Raw genomic sequence first — 15,766 nt, forward strand, 5'->3', positions numbered from 1 at the left:
CTGTGATTAAAAAAGAGCACTTGACCAGCGAGGAGCACAAAAGGGCTACGACCTTCACCGGTCCACAAGTGGGCCGCCGCCCCCTCTGGGAGCTTCTCAGAGGGGCATCTGTGGGTCTCATTTCAAGACAGCGTGATTAAGAGCAGACAGAGGCCTCAACAGCCTCTGCAGCTCCTCCACAATTCAATGATCTCTCCGATCCTCGGGAGAATCTGATTATAATAACACGCCATTTGTCCCCAGCTCTCATTTCCATACGTGTCAGTTGGCATGTTGTGGGACACCTTCGTTTGAAGGGGTTTCTTTCTTACTTGTTTTTAAGTTTGGGGGGGCAGTTCTGTGTGTCCTAGTTACCTTCAAACTTTCCTCTGAGCCGTCGTCACAATATAGAAGTCTTTCCTTCTGCTCCCATTAGCAAAGTACGACTCCTCGCCATGTTTCTCTGACTCAGCATTTCTTTCTTAGCTGTAGGATGTTGCCGTTTCCTGACCTGTCCCGATTTATCTTCTCTGCTTTGACAGGAGAAAGTCCAAGCACGGTTAAAGGGGGAATTTCCCTTCCATCTACCTTTGCCTTGAATAACTTTTCGCCCTCTTCCTCGACTCCCATCTGTCGACCCAGAGAGGTCGGCTCTGAGCTTCGTCAGACGGAGCCATTAGCAGAGAGGCCAGGAGGATAATGAGGAACAGATGTAGGTTGTTGGGTGATTTTCCTCACGCTGAAATCTCTCTTTCAAACATACTTTTGCCTCTTTATCTCCCTCTTGCTCTCTCCTGTCTCCTAAACGTGCTCTCTTCTCTTGTTGGCTTTATTTGGACTCTCCCACCGGCCACCCGCAGCTGTTCTGCACCGAGCAGCCAAACGCTCCCCAGAGCTGAGGTGCACTTGTTCCTTCCTGCTGCTAAATAGCGTGCATCAATCACGCAGGTGTCTTTCCACCGGCGGCACGAGGCCTCTCAGTGCACCGCACATGCAGCCAGAGACCATCGATCAGCAGGCAGCCGGTACTGGTGCAGGTCTGGAACCAGCTTTTATGTCTCTCCAGTCGGGCCTGTCACTGAGACACCAGAGAAACACGGGTGTGTTCACGTCCTGGAAGCCTTCATCTCTGTTTGGCCAGGTGAGAACGCCCAGATGAGCAAACGGCTTTTCATCCAAGTAAAGTGCAGTGGGAGGGGGGGGGGGGGCTGTTGGGAGTGAAAACAGTCTGGAACAACAGGAAATAACCCGAAAGCACAGGGGATACCAGGGTGAGCACTCACATACTCGCTCTGTTACAGCCGCAGCAGAAACGACTAAAATTAGAAGAGTAAGGAGGTCTCATGTGTCAGGAAGGAACGGAGCAGAAAGGTCGCTAACAAACTGTTAAATAGGAACAACGTATTCAGAGTTCAGGAAACATGTTTGTACCTGCAGCTGCAGAAATCAGACATGGAAATGATCAATATTGCATCCCGCCACAAGAGGAGCCGGACAAAGTTGGAACCGACTTTTAAACCTCTCTCAAAGCCACGTGTTGCCCCGGTTACCTAAAGCTGGTGAAAGACAACGACTGCCTGTATCTGGTCCACGTCTGCCGACAGTGAACGCTCTACGCCAAAGAAACCCTGATCCGGACGCTCTTTTGCCGTTATGGAGGCGGGGTAACTTCTGAATTTGTCCCGTAAATCAAGCAAAGGTGTTTCCACCACAGCTTTGAATAGATGCGACCGTTTTGAGGAGGGCGCCACGTCCCTCTGTTCACGCTCCAGTTGCTCAATGTCAGACTTGTGGTTGGCAAAGCTCTCATCGGTTGTGACATAAGAGGATACCTGAGGCCGGGGAGGCCGCTCTGCTCCCTTTCTTATGCAACTGCACCACAAACCACACAGAAATTCAAAGAAACGGTGGACTACACATCTCTGCACACACAAGTCGACGTGAACATATTTTGTGGTGCTCCGTTAATCCAATCTCAGAACAATAAACACAGACCTTAAATTGGGGAGGATTGTTCCCGAAAAGCAGCTCTGACAGCGTAGGTGTGAAATCGGGAGCGTTTGTCTCAATGCTGCCCAGATTAGCTGCTGTTTGGTGCAGAAATCTCACAGCCGCAGTTTGATTACCTGCATCCATCACTTAAAAACCTCTCCACACGCCAGGAGCTCCACGGACAAATCAACTGCACCGCTGTGTTCATTTTCAAGTAATTCCCAGCGCTTGATAAAAAGAGAGAGGAAGGTAACAACTTAATTTGCTAATAGGAATAATTATAGCATGGCCAGAGGCTAGCTCCATTAGCAGGAACGAGAACAATTTGGCTTGTGTTTATCTTGCGCTAATTGTTGTGAGCAAATGCAAAATATTTTATTAACTCCAGGAACATATTTTAGCTACAGGAAGGAGCTGGATTTAAATTTATCTCCTCCACAAGAGACAGAAAGTGTTTTCACCATTTTGATGAAATGAAAGAAAGAAACGATCCGACTGCCTGAACTTTGCTGGAGCAAAAACATGCGGTTTTGTGCTAAAGTCTCACTGGAAAGTAACTTGGCAGCAAAATGATTTGGACTTTTAAAAAGTAACTCGTGGATGAGGAAATTCTTTGCTAGATATCACTAACTCCAGTCAATTTGAAATTCGCAACCTAAATGGTGATGCCCTAGACTGCCCCTAGGACAAGTGGCTGGTAATTACAAGTCGCTGTGTGTTGATTGGGGTCGATGACGTCAGGTTAGAGAAGTTTGGATTTTAGCTTAGCCCTTCGCAGGACTTGGTGAGCTGCTGGAGAGTCCCTCTACATGCTGACATGGTTCTGTAAATGTGGATTTGCTCAAGTGCGCACGTTTCTGCGGCTGCATGCTAGCCTGCATGCATCAGGGGTTCACGAGAGTGAGCGGTGGAGCGGAGCCAGTGAGCATCCTGGACTCCCTCTCATTAGGCCTGAATCCGCAAAGGCTTTCTGGTCTTTTTCCATCTGAATTTAGCAACGTTTTCAGAAGGCGGGAAGAGCCGTATCAGTCCAAACGCTCTGGAATGATCCAGACAAAGGCTGGCACTTAAGACGTTGGCAGATGTGGAAAAGGTCATCTGTGGCTGTGGAAGAGGGAGGGCCAGGGCAGATCTGATCAGCTTTGACGGTTCACTGAAACATCGCTCAGAGCGCCTTCATCAGTCTAACGATTCCTCGCAGTTTTCTCTCCTGGCCCGTAATGATCACAGCGCGAGATGGATCAGACTGCTATCTATCCGGAACACCCCCGTTATGTAGATTAAAGGATGACTCAACTTGAACACTTAAAGGTGACAGAACGTGCAAAACGCGTGCGTCCTACATCATCTGGGCTATTAGGCTCATACCTTTAGCCTCTCGCTCCACACGTTCGTATGTTTTGGCTGTTTTCTTGACAAGATCGTCTCAGCACATGTTAAAGGCGCGAGTCCTAACCACTGGAGCAAGTGGACTAACTGCGTAATGGGCCCGGACACTTGTCAAGTCGCCTCTTGCTCACACCGTGACCTCCTCTGTTTGCATTCACACGTTGACTCTTTAAAGCCTGATGAACTCCAGCGTGCTGCGATGGCAGAGCGTGACAGCCCGGTGAGAACGGCGTCGCAGTGCCAGGTAGATGAGGTTTTTGACGGAGCTGCCACCTGCGTGACTGAGGGGTCAACACCTCCGGAACACAGTTGTCAGCTCCAAGTAGCGCGGCGCTAACAGGCTCTAATTAGTGAGGCCGCGTTAGCATCAGTGCAGCCGGAGAGGACGTAACAAACAGGAAGTTGGATTATTAGATCAGGACTGATAAATGGACTGAATGCATTTAAGAGGGTTTAAACATCCCAAAGACCCCCCAGAACCAGCAGCCACCAGAACGGGCAACTCGAAGATGGTTACCAGATAACTTTAATACGAGTTTTCTTTCGACTTTGTACCGTGAGCGTGAAAAATATTCCAGCAGAGCAGATATTTGTCCTCTCAGGGCGGCAACGTTGCGCTCATTTCCTTTTTTTGTCTTCCTGCTCAGACGAGTGTGTTGTCACAGTTCAGTCGACTCTATTTTCCATCTTTTATAAATAGCCAGGAGAAAAGTATTAATTATCCTTGTACAATTTAATGCACCGGCTGCTTTAACCTTTCAGGTTTCCGTTAAACACCGACATAACAAGGCATATCCACGGCGACAAACATGATTTATGACAGGAATACCTAATTCCTGTTTTTAAATAGGTTGGACGGCAATCTGCATACATTTAAATGTGCCTGCAAATGCTCCCCCCACACCTCCTCCCCCTCCTCCTGTCTCCAGGCTCCTGTTTAATATTCAGGGATGATTTTTTTGTCCACATACATTTTGGTCTGTGTCACCTCAGATTAAATTATTACCGTTTTGCAGCTTTTGCGGTGCGGGCCCCAGGCCCTTATTTACTAGAATCAATGAAACCGTAATGAAAATCCATTTTTCATAGTATCGGCCCCCGCTGTCTTTTATTTAGTTAGCTGTGTCTAAGCAAGCAATTCATTTTGTGTAAATGCCACCCTGAGAAAAAGGAAGTGCCACCGAAAGGGTTAACCCTCGACTCGGGTCCCTCGATAACTTTATCCTGAAAAACAGCCATGTGGAATCGGATTATTCCGATACTCGGAAAACTGTTAGCGAATATTGATGACCGTCAAACTCTGGCAGCATAAACAGAGAAATACAGCGATGGTGGATGGAAACGGCGCCGCGTGCAGGGCGGAAACGCTGTATTAAACATGTCTGCAGCATCGCTCAGAGGATGTGGGCTATATGCAGAGCGGCGGCAGGGGGGCTAAGCTAGGAGGTGGCGTTCACCTTCTGGGGCACAGCGAGCAACGGCGAGTTAATGGGACACAAGTCCCAACCCCGCATTGGTGAAATATCTGCGTCTCCGGAGCAGGCTGTCGGCTGCGTATTCAAATGGGCTTGTTTATTGACTTTGGTCGGGGTCGTGCGTGTGCCAGCGCTAATGAAAACAACAACGGAACAAGAGTAAAGAGAAAGCACAAGAGAAAGGACGAGTGATTCAGGCGGAGGTGCTTGTGTCGTTTAAAGGCCGCGTGTCACTTCCTACAAATCACAGCAACCTATAATAACAGCTATAACCAGGAGTCAGACTGAATGATGGCATTATTTCCCAAACAGGTTGATGAATAAAGTTCTTCCCACAGAATAATAATCATTCGTACACAAGCTTTCCCTGGACGAATTCTCACTTAGGTATTTCATGTTGCGTGGCCAAACTCTGACGGGATTGTTTACATCTGCAGTGGAGGTAAAGGAAGTGGCAACTGATCCAACACACGATCCAAATGTAAATCAGCAGTATTCTACAGCAGTATTATGATATTATGGATGGAGAGAATAGCAAGAGAACTAGCCCTTCCAGCTACCTCGGAAATAAACTTGTCAAAAATCCAGTTAGAATGTCACAAAACAAGATGGCCGCCTGTACGAACACGATACCTTCACTTCTTATTTAGCCATTGTTAGTCCTTGTTAGTATGTTAGAGCTCCCACATACTGCAGGAATATTTGAAACCATAGAAGCATTTTCATACATATACCGAACACCAGACAATATTTTGTATATGACGGGCGTCATGTGACAAAAACCAGTGAGAAGTGCTCATAAATGGAATATTACAGAAGCTTCTACATTATTCACGCATGGGAGCCTCCGTCTTTGAAAGTCAACTTCGTGAGTACACGTTCCAAGTAGGAATCTGACAAAAAATGCATTTCTAACAGTGATGCATTTAAGTTCTAACAGTTTTGTAGGTAATGCCAACTGTGCTGACCGTAAATCAATCACTGAATCAGCTGCTCAAGTATCAGTTGAAACTGCTAAACCATGTTTAAATTATTTGTTATTGTGTGTGTGTGTGTGTGTGTGTGTGCGTCTGTAGATGTGTTTGCATGCATGTTCTTTCTATAAAATTTAATAACTACATAAAAATGTAAATAAAGATTTGCTTTAAATGAGTTGTCCATGAGATAATTCTCTTGCCAACCAACCCCCGCTCCACCCTTGTAATGAGAGGGGTGTGTGTGTGTGTGTGTGTGTGTGTATGGGGGGGTTGTGGAGCCCATCCTGATGTGGCGTGTGACCTTTTGAAGGCGCTCGGTGCGGGTTGATTAAAGACGTATTAAATTTGTTTAAATAAACCTCCTTGTAATGGCACATCATTTGTAAGAAGCTATTAGAGGAAACGCCGGGGAAAAATTGCGACGCTGTTATTTGCATGAAAATGTGCCCCAACCACTCAAAGTGAGGAGCGCTCCTGAAAGAGGGGTGACACTTCTATAATTTCCTCACCCCACCTTATCGCCACCCCCCCACCCCCACCCCTCTGACGCACTGACAAAAGCTAATCACACTTCCTGTTGTAAAGCACGGGTCGGAGGCGGAGCTCCTGTCACATGAAAGCAGGTCGTTTTGAAAAGAGGCCCCGCCCACTGAGCCCACCTCCAGACTGGCCTTCCTGAAGTCGCACCTTTGACGGGAGTAATTAGGTGATGACAGCGAGTCAACGGGCACAGAGTCACAGCAGGGGGGGAGACGGGCGTCGGCACGCCTGACAGGGGAGACGCGTTTATTCCAACGCAGAGTTTATGACACAACTGAGGCTCAACGTCACAAATCACCTTCAGATTCCACAGAAAGCGAGCAACCGTTGGACGAACGTGGTTTTATTGGAGTTTGATTTCTGTCAAAATCCTAATTAACATCAATTAATCATAAACAAATCTGCTTTCTGAAAGGACTAAACAGCTCTTTATTTCTCTGCCTCACTCCTCCTCCTCCTCCGTTCTTTAATTTGATGAAGATCATCAAATCCATCCAAACTAAAGATACAAAATGCTTAAAAAGTTCACTGTTTCCGTGGAAACGGACGAGTCACTTGTTGGAAACTCTGGAGGGATTTGGACTCCAGAGAAGAGAGACGGATGGGCCCCCCTTCGACCCCCCCCAGACGAGGGATGTTCAGGAGAGCGTGAGGCCGAACACGGAATCGCTGATGCTCGAGGAGAAACGTTCAGATAATTAAGAACAGGCGGAATAATGTCGACGTGACCAGGTGAAACATCAGACGATGGAGCTGCTGACTGAACTGAACACATTCACGTCAGGCTCCAGCTGGGTTCAGGTTCAGGTCAAGGCCAAAGGTCAGGCTGTTTGGGATGCATTTGTGTCTATGAAGGTCCCCGTAAAGATAGAAACTCCCAGCATCTTATCCTGACACTAACCTGGACCCAAACTCAATTCTAACCTTCAAACCATAATTTACTGCTAAAACAGCTCTTTGAAGTTGGGAGGACCAAAATATCCTTGCTTTCAAAAAAATGTCCTCACTTTGCTAGCAGAATAAATATCCTTTACTCAGTATGTTGCAAGTTCAAGACCCCCCCCCCCCCCACACACACACACACACACACACACCACACACACACACACACACACACAGGAAGCACCTTTTCACGAAGACCCGTCTGGTTTGGCTCTGTCGTCATCGTGCCATCGGCGCCTTCATGCAGGAAGTTGCATAACGTCAGATTTTGGGCAACGTTGCTGCAGATAAAGTCTGAACTGGACTCTGCGGGTCCGGACCATCACGCACGCAGCCTCTAATTCTCACGGTTTGGTTTTGTCGAAGCCTTTCCTGTCCGTACGTCAGGTTCGGGGCGGAGCCGGCGTGACTCCGGCGAGCTCAGCGGGAGATAAGAGCGTCCTTTGTTGACACCTTCAGATGATTGATAACACGGGAGGGAGCGGAGCCGCGGCTAACGTCAGTTGTCGCTTGAACGCCCCTGAGACGCAGCGGACGAGCTGCAGGTAATGAGATTTCTCCTCCTGGAGAGGGAGGAAGAGCCCCCGTAACGCGGTGGAAACAAACTCTTCAAATGCAGACATCAAAACAAACGGTGAATTAAGGCGCGCCTTGTTCTGAGAGCATGGCCTTGAGCGACTGTTTCTTAAACTGTGCCACCGTTAATTTATGCGCAGATCCGAACTAATTCTTTGGCAACTGCGAAGCGGGAATATTAAGGCGATGTATTTTCCTTGTCGATGATAATGCCGCGCTCTTAATTTGAGATGTGCGGTGTAGTCGAACATGAAATGGAAATTTGCCCCAAACTATGTATTTGTCACCCGAATGTCGGATGTGGAATGAGGTTACATGCATCCGCTGCTTCCCACACTCGGATAGACAGAGGTGTATCCCCCCGCTCTGTGCCGCGCTCCTCGCCTCGACGTAAAGCCCCGCGCTAGAATATTTTATATTTACATATTTCCATCCAGGCTGGTTATGATAATGAATGAAAAACAAACTAATCCTTCACAACTAAAAATACAGCCGGCTTTTTCCTCCAGCTGTTTCTGACCTTTCTGAGGTCAAAGCCAGTCTTTCTGTTTTTGTAAAGAAGTTGGCACCTGTTCAACAACAATCACGCGTTCAGAGCAGGCGGAGCGGCGTTCGGCTTCCAAACTAATGCAACAAAAAGCACTTTCATTTACAGCAACGCTGCTTCATTTATTAATTTAAACGTTTTCCATTTTTATGCTTCGCACTCGCAGCAACTGGCGACATTTGTCGTCTCGGCTGTGATCACACTTTAAGCTAAATTTAAGCGGGGATTTTCTAAACCTGAAGAGATTTTTCTTATCTGTCAGAGACCCCACACATGAACAAAAAAAAGGGCGGTGTTTGAACTAAAACTGTGGAGAAAATCCCTGAAACAATGCGAAAATGCTTGTTTTGACTTCCGCCTCCCAGTTTGCTCCTCTGTCAGCACATTTCTTCATTGGCCACTGTCCGTCGTGACTCCGTCGTCTTTCCCCACACGTGAATATTTTTGGTCGCCGACATTGAACAGGTTTAATATTTAGCGGCAATGGACAGATTCACTTCCAACACACCTCAGACAACAGAGTAATCTCGTATGCTTTATAAAACATAAGAAATAATTGTGCGTTGGGAAGGGGGAAAGTCGGGACAAAAAAAGCCCGGTTATCTTCATGTTAGGTGAGAGACTTTTAGGTTAACGCTACATTTTGTGAGAATAATATTAAGCTAAAACAATAAAGAATGAAAAGATGCAACTGTTGCAATGTTATAGTCAAATGTTGATTTTCAAGCAAAAGAGCTTCATTAGCTAACCGCTCACATTCAGAGATCAGAAAATAAGAATAAATATTAGCATAGCTTCGCTCCCCAGGAGACAGAGTTTAATGAGCAGAAACAATTGATGCTGAAATAGCAGCATTTCTTTACACTTTAATGAACATTGAAACTTCATCTTTCACGTATCTTGTAAGTAAATTAGGATAAAATCGGAATTCAGCTATCGTGAAATCAAACATAGTGCGTAGCGGTCCTGATTGTTGGCATTGGTGCAACGTCGAACGTCCGAGCTGAGCCCAAAATGTAAAAGTAAACTAGCGCAGCACGGCGCCATAGTGGTGAATTTAAAGGAGCTAATCAAAGAGTGACGATTTAACCTGCAAACGGCACGTTGGCAGCTTGACACGCTACAGCAGGAAGTGAAGGTGTTAGCGCAGGAGAGTCGAGGGTGACGCCTTCACCACAGCGACTCCTGTGAACCCGCGAGGACGCCCAGGGTGCCGGCGCCGTATCAGACGCCATCTCCTGCCCTGGTTCCAAAGCTGTTTTCTCCAGTTTGTTATGTAAATGCAGCGACCGTAAATGAGACGTGACGAGAAGTCAATGGCGTGGAAACGCAGATGACGGCGGCCTCCAGGAGGAAGCGGCGTCTCCGACCGCTGAGAGTGTTTACACAGAGAAGCGTTTCACCTGCGCGGAGAGAAAGAGCCTCCGCCAGGATGTGGACGCTTTAAAGATTGTGTTTAAACTCTAATGGATACAAGCTGTCATCGCGCTAATCCCCGGGCCACCTCGCCGCGCTGCCACCCAGGGAGTCGGGGGCCAAAGGCGGGACGAGGGCCCGTGCTGTGGTGGGTACACGCACGCCGCTGAATGAGCAGGAAGTGATGCGTTTATGTTGGGTAAACGGCGGCGGAGTGTTCAGCACGCCGCAGCTGCTGAGAGTTTACCTGCAGAATGTAAACCAGGAACACCCACACACACGTGTAAACACACACACGGGCCGTGTTTACATCAACTCCCGCTCCTCTTTTCATCTCCGGACGGCGGCGGAGCGTACCTGCGCTGACACGTTCGTAAACCTCCTGATTATGCACATCCATCCGTTTCAGCCTCACCTCTCGCTCACCTTTGAGCCCAAACACGCTTCCTCCGGACCCTTCAGAACAAAACACAGATCGAACAAACTGGGAGGATTCCCAGATTCTACACGGTGGAGCGATTAAACGGGCGAGGCAGCAAGCGGAGGAAAACAGGTCAACGTGCACCCACGGAGCGCTCGGGGGGAGCGCAGATAAGAGTTTATCACAAGTGTGTAAGCAGATAGTGTTAATCCTCCTTCTGTGAGCGCCCGACACAAGCACATCTGTGACTGACAAACTGGAAAGATACCATTGTCTTAAAGGTGGAGGGATATGGGGGGGGCGGCTCATCGCAGGAAGATAAGGTTCTGGCTCCAGCGAGGCAGGTAGACGAGGGGGCGGGGCTTTGCTGAGCTGTTAAAACGTTTCGCCCTCAATAATTAATCTGGCAGACTCGCCAAAAGCAAGATTGATTATTCTATTAGAGGTGGGGATCAACAATGACCCGAGCGCGTTCCACACAGCCAATCAGAGGCCAGAGCTGCCGCCGCTGTAACATCACAGTTGTCTCATTTACACACTGGACGGAAGAGATTTACCCATCATGCAACGTGAAAACGATATTCCCGGGTAGTTACAGATCATTTGTTCCCGGATTATTTTAGTTTGAAATCCCGATGACTCCTTAAATTTGGAATGGAAAACATATTTTTCCGAATCATCAACGTTTGCTAAAAAAGTACGACGAATGGAAATCAAGGAAGAAATATAACTCCACATTAAAGGGACTTATGGCAGGAATGTTTAAATGTCGTGTTTGTGGATGTGCACAGAGCAAAGATACGGTGGCTGAAAAATGGCTGCTTCGTTACAAACTTTTCATTTGCATTTTAATTAGGCCGTAATATTTTGGGGTGAATTTTAAATCATTTAAGACATTTAGCAAACACGCTGCAATGGTGTGAGGAGAAAACATGCAGGAAAAAAACAGGAAAATCCCAAACAAACAGCTGAAAGAACGCTCCAGAGGGAAACAAACAAAGGAGACAATGAAAGTTCTGCAGACCTTTAAAGCAAACATCAAAGCAACGTGAGCAACAAAGATGGGATGAAACTAATTAGTTTGCTTTGAATCGCCGATGGTTTATTAAGCTTGATGTGGTCGCCGCAACAAAATCTCTGGATGAACTTCCAGAGCCCAAGTCCGACTCTGGATCAGCTGGGATTTACAACCCATTAGCTGTTCTGCGCGTCGTCACGGTTTCCCCCAGACAACCAATAAAAAGCGAGGAATCCAAACACTGTTAGATATGGAGGCTTGACTCCGCCCACTGAGCACAGATGCCGCCGCAGCCAAAACCATAAATTCTTACCGAGAATAAAATCATCAATATCAACACCGACTTTGGAAATTATCAACAGTGAACACATCAGAGAGGACTTCAATATTTGATCAATGTTATTTATTGTTGGTTTGTACGACAAAACACACACGGACGCACACAGACTAGAGCTCAGCAGAGAATTACATCAAGTGTGTGAGAGAGAGAGAAAAAGTGTGTGTGTGTGTGTGTGTGTGGGTACATTAATTATATGCAGATAGAAGAAAAGAACAGAGGTGTAGAGTGTAGCTCCATCTACTGTACAGGCAGCATCTGTGCCACTCTCTATAACACACACACACACACACACACACACACACACACACACATGCGCACGCTATTCTGACGTTCATTTGCAGGAAAACAGAATCCCGCCTTTGACGTGTTTGATTTGTGGTCAACACAAGGCTTTTCTCTGCACCTTAAGGTGGCGGTGCGTTGCTCTGTGACATCACTACCTGTCGGAGACACCGGAGCTGACGCCGCGGATCAGAGAGCTAATTACAGGTCGGAGCGCCGCGCTCCACCTGACACCGAATCAATACTGTTTTTCTACATTATCAATTAAAGCCGTGTAATTACACGCGTGGAGAGACGCCTCTCGCTTGCTTCCGCTGGGCTCCTCCGCACAATAACGCATCGCGCTTGGTGGCGAGCCAGAGCGGAAAGGTGTCGCTCGCCCTCGTGCAGGCTGCGTTTGAAACACCAGCCGCTACTAGCGGAGACAACCTGGCTGCTCAGAGAGGGGTACATCAAAAGGGGCCCGTGTGCTCTACCCCACCCCTTTCACCCCGCGGCCTCCCATCAGCACCTGGGAAAATGGATTTGAAACGAGGACACCCCCCCCCCCAAATCCATCACACGAAATGAGCAGATGGAGGCTTCTGCAACAATTATCACCACATTACCTGGAAGTCTGGTGACGAACAGGAACAATGGGGGTGGCGCTCATAAAGCCCAATCAAACACGACACCCCGGCTAATGTTGCTCACTCCCCCCCCCGTGAGGCACAACCAGTTGTAACCACCGGCTCTCGTCACATTGCTGCTTTCTCTCACAGCTCCAGACGCCGTATGGTAGCGTGGTCGAGTCATTACCGCCGCCAATGTGGTGGATCCTGCACCAAGCAGCTAAACGCCATGTTAGCACTAAAGAGTCACACACGGCGCAGACAAAGGTAGCCAATGTTCACACAAAGGGAGAAAGACGCTCCAACGGTTCCGTCTGTGTGGACGCTGTTTCCGTTTTGACCAGTTCTACAGCAGGAAGTCCAAATTTGCCTCCTTTTCTCAGAAACAAAGACAACAAAGTGACCATTTAAGAGGCTAGCATTAGCCGCAGAGTTTAACAGAAGCAAATTTTACTTCTTTTCTAAAATTTTCTTACTTTATTTGAAGTATTATTGACTTCTCCTTTGTTCTTATTCATGTCTGTGTCGCAGGTGAACGTGAACGAACTGCAACCATCCAAACTTTCATGCCTTTTGATTGTTTGATTCTTTTTTTTCTTGGAACTGAGGCTGAATATGACGCCTGTGTTGTCTGCATCACAAAAACAAATCAAAAAGAAGAGATTTCTCAGATGTGAGTGAACTGAACAAACCACTGTGCTCTGTAAAAACAAGTACGGCCTGAAAGAGCCCCAGTGCTAAATATTCTTTTTCAAAGTGCTCGCTGCGGCGGTTTGTTTGACACTGATCAAGCATAATCATGAGGCGATCGGAGCGTGTGTGAGTGTTATAACACACACATGCACACACACACACACACACACACACAGAGCATCTCCCCCTCCACCCTCCCTGTGTTAGCAGAGCTAACCACTCCAGGGAGCTGGAGACTCTAGTAATGACATACAAGCAGTACCAGATAGACGTCAGGAAAAAAGAAACACAAATGCACATGAAAGCCTGTTCTATATGGTGTGTGTGTGTGTTTGTGTGCTCGCGTGCATATCATATAGTACAATATGTAGGCTAAGGCCGGCCTCTGGGAACTTCTTTATGTTCCTGTGGATTATCCACCTCGGAGCTTCATCCCACTGACAAGTAAAACACAAAAACCTGCAGCTCAACTCCAAACGTAAGCGTAGTAGCCTGTTCAAAAAGCTAACGTGTTAGCGTAGACGCACGGAGGCCGCTAACATCCCAGAGATGCTGAAACCTTAATATTGAACTGCCTTCTCTCACACACACCCACACACACCAGAGCCTGACCTCTCTGCACCGTCGTCCTGGCTTAGGCACGCTCGGCTGGCGCTGAGTTGTCGCCACTCGCAGGAGGACGGCGGCTGCTCCTGCCTGCGGCAGGTCAGAGGTCGTTCTTCTTCTCCTGGCAGAAAGGTGAGGAGATCAGAGCACGGGTCAGCGCCGCTGAAATCTCATTTAGGAGACTGACCCCGGGACGGCCGGGGGAGCCGGGTGGATGCTCAGAGGCGCCGTCATCGGCGGGGATGATGTATCGCTCCAGGCCGCCGAACACACCTAAGTCCAGTGACTCTCGGAGCTCTGGAGCGCGTTGGCACGGCAACACATACTTCATCAGATGTGGAAACCTGAAAACAAAAGCAGAGAGAACAGATTAGACATGAGAGCAGTTGAGGTAGCGGACCATCAGGGGGACCCGGTACGTTCTGTCCCGCCAGCTCCAACTCTCAGCAAACAATGTGAAGTTTGTGGGTTCAGAACCCGGATCGTCTTAGTGTCACAGTGAACCTCCATGCACACCCTCCAGAATCTGACCCCGGAGTAAATGAATGGAACTTCAGCCTCATCTGTATTTGCTCAAATATCAAACAATAGCGTGTTTGCGGCGGCCCTGGTGCACGTGCACGTGCGCGCGTCATTTGTTTTCATTTGAATTATTGCGAGAGCAGCGGTGAACAGACGGAGGAAAAAAGAGAGTGAAATGAGCCCCTCATTGATCTCCAGATGTGAACATCTGTCTCACACCTGGGGGGGGTTGTTGAATCAATACAACACAAAAGCAAAGTTCAGGTGTTTATGTGGACTTGTTTGCCATCATTAACTGCAACATTCCTGAAGAGACTCTCAAAGAAAGGTTTATTTCCAACAGGAAGGAGACAAGTTCAACACTTTAAGATTATATTTACATTCATGGAAATTCAGAAAATCGGAAAATTTCACGCTCGTTTATTTGATTCTGCAACTAAACAGAATCACAAAAGAAAACTTTGCGTTTAAAATCAGGCAGGAAGTGGAGACGTCTGATCCAGGTGGGGGGCTGCCAGTCCCCCCCCCCCCCCCCCCCCCCCGGTCCAGAGGCACGTGCGGCCTGAGCGGGCCACATGTGGGGATGATTACGTGTGTTTATGGTGGATCCAGATGTTGCTGTTTAACGCCGTAGAGGTCTGACAGCTCGCCACCAACACTTCAGCTGTCGGGCCGCAGTGGCGAAGTGTCAAACACGTGGATACGAACCAATTCCAGGAGTTCTGGAAACATGTCCGTCGTTGATCAGCACCACTAACGAGCTCTTTGGAGGGAAATACTGACAGCGGGAGGGGGGGTCTTGAAAACCACCCGCTGGTCCCCTTAAATAATGCATTTGAACCAGATCTTTTTACTCAGCTTTTAGAAATCTGAGGACTTCCGTTCCCTTTTCATTGCTCAGGTGGCGTCACAAGCGGCGTCCTCCTGCTCCTCCGAGTGTTGATCAAAGGTACGATAAAAATAAAGCGGCTGGAGGCCAATCACACGTCTCAGAATATGCTGCTGTCAGTTTAATATTCCTGGCCTGCGGGTGGTGACAGATCAGGTGACCAGGTTATAAATAGGCCGCACGTTGTTGGTTTGTCGCCGCGACTCCTTGACGGGATCGGAGTGACTGAAGACTGACTCTGATGTCACAGGAAATCAGGACGACTGTGGCTGAGGGTGCCCCGAGCCGGCGGTGAGCTCCGGTGTGTCATCGCTTGCTCCAAAGTGACGGAGGTCACCGGGTCGGCGCGGGGAGTCGGAGGGGCGGGGACATCCTTTGCGATGCCGATCACGAACACCGACGCCTCTTTTCAAACGCCATTGGCAGCCTATTGGTTTCCTTTTGTCTCTTCTCCTCCAGCTTGGCTTATTAAATTCTTAGTGCTCTCTCCATTATGTCATTCCCTTGGAATCCCTGGGAAATTCAAAGCAGCCTTTATAATTACCGCACCA

General features: G+C 48.1%; 1 long non-coding RNA gene across 2 annotated transcripts in view; it reads right to left on the reverse strand.

Annotated features, from left to right (window-relative positions):
- Positions 1 to 15,766, reverse strand: part of LOC130523000 (uncharacterized) — a 96,264-nt gene that overhangs the window by 4,315 nt on the left and 76,183 nt on the right. The window contains exons 3-5 of one of the 2 annotated variants that reach the window (XR_008949769.1): positions 13,992 to 14,148; positions 13,811 to 13,925; positions 11,670 to 13,136 (exon numbers count right to left, since the gene is read on the reverse strand). This is a non-coding gene — a long non-coding RNA (uncharacterized LOC130523000). Of the gene's footprint in view, positions 1 to 11,669; positions 13,137 to 13,810; positions 13,926 to 13,991; positions 14,149 to 15,766 lie in introns of those variants that run through there. The other variant, XR_008949768.1, reaches the window with a different exon arrangement.

This window comes from Takifugu flavidus, chromosome 3 (genome assembly GCF_003711565.1).
Source record: "Takifugu flavidus isolate HTHZ2018 chromosome 3, ASM371156v2, whole genome shotgun sequence".
Taxonomy (NCBI): domain Eukaryota; kingdom Metazoa; phylum Chordata; class Actinopteri; order Tetraodontiformes; family Tetraodontidae; genus Takifugu; species Takifugu flavidus.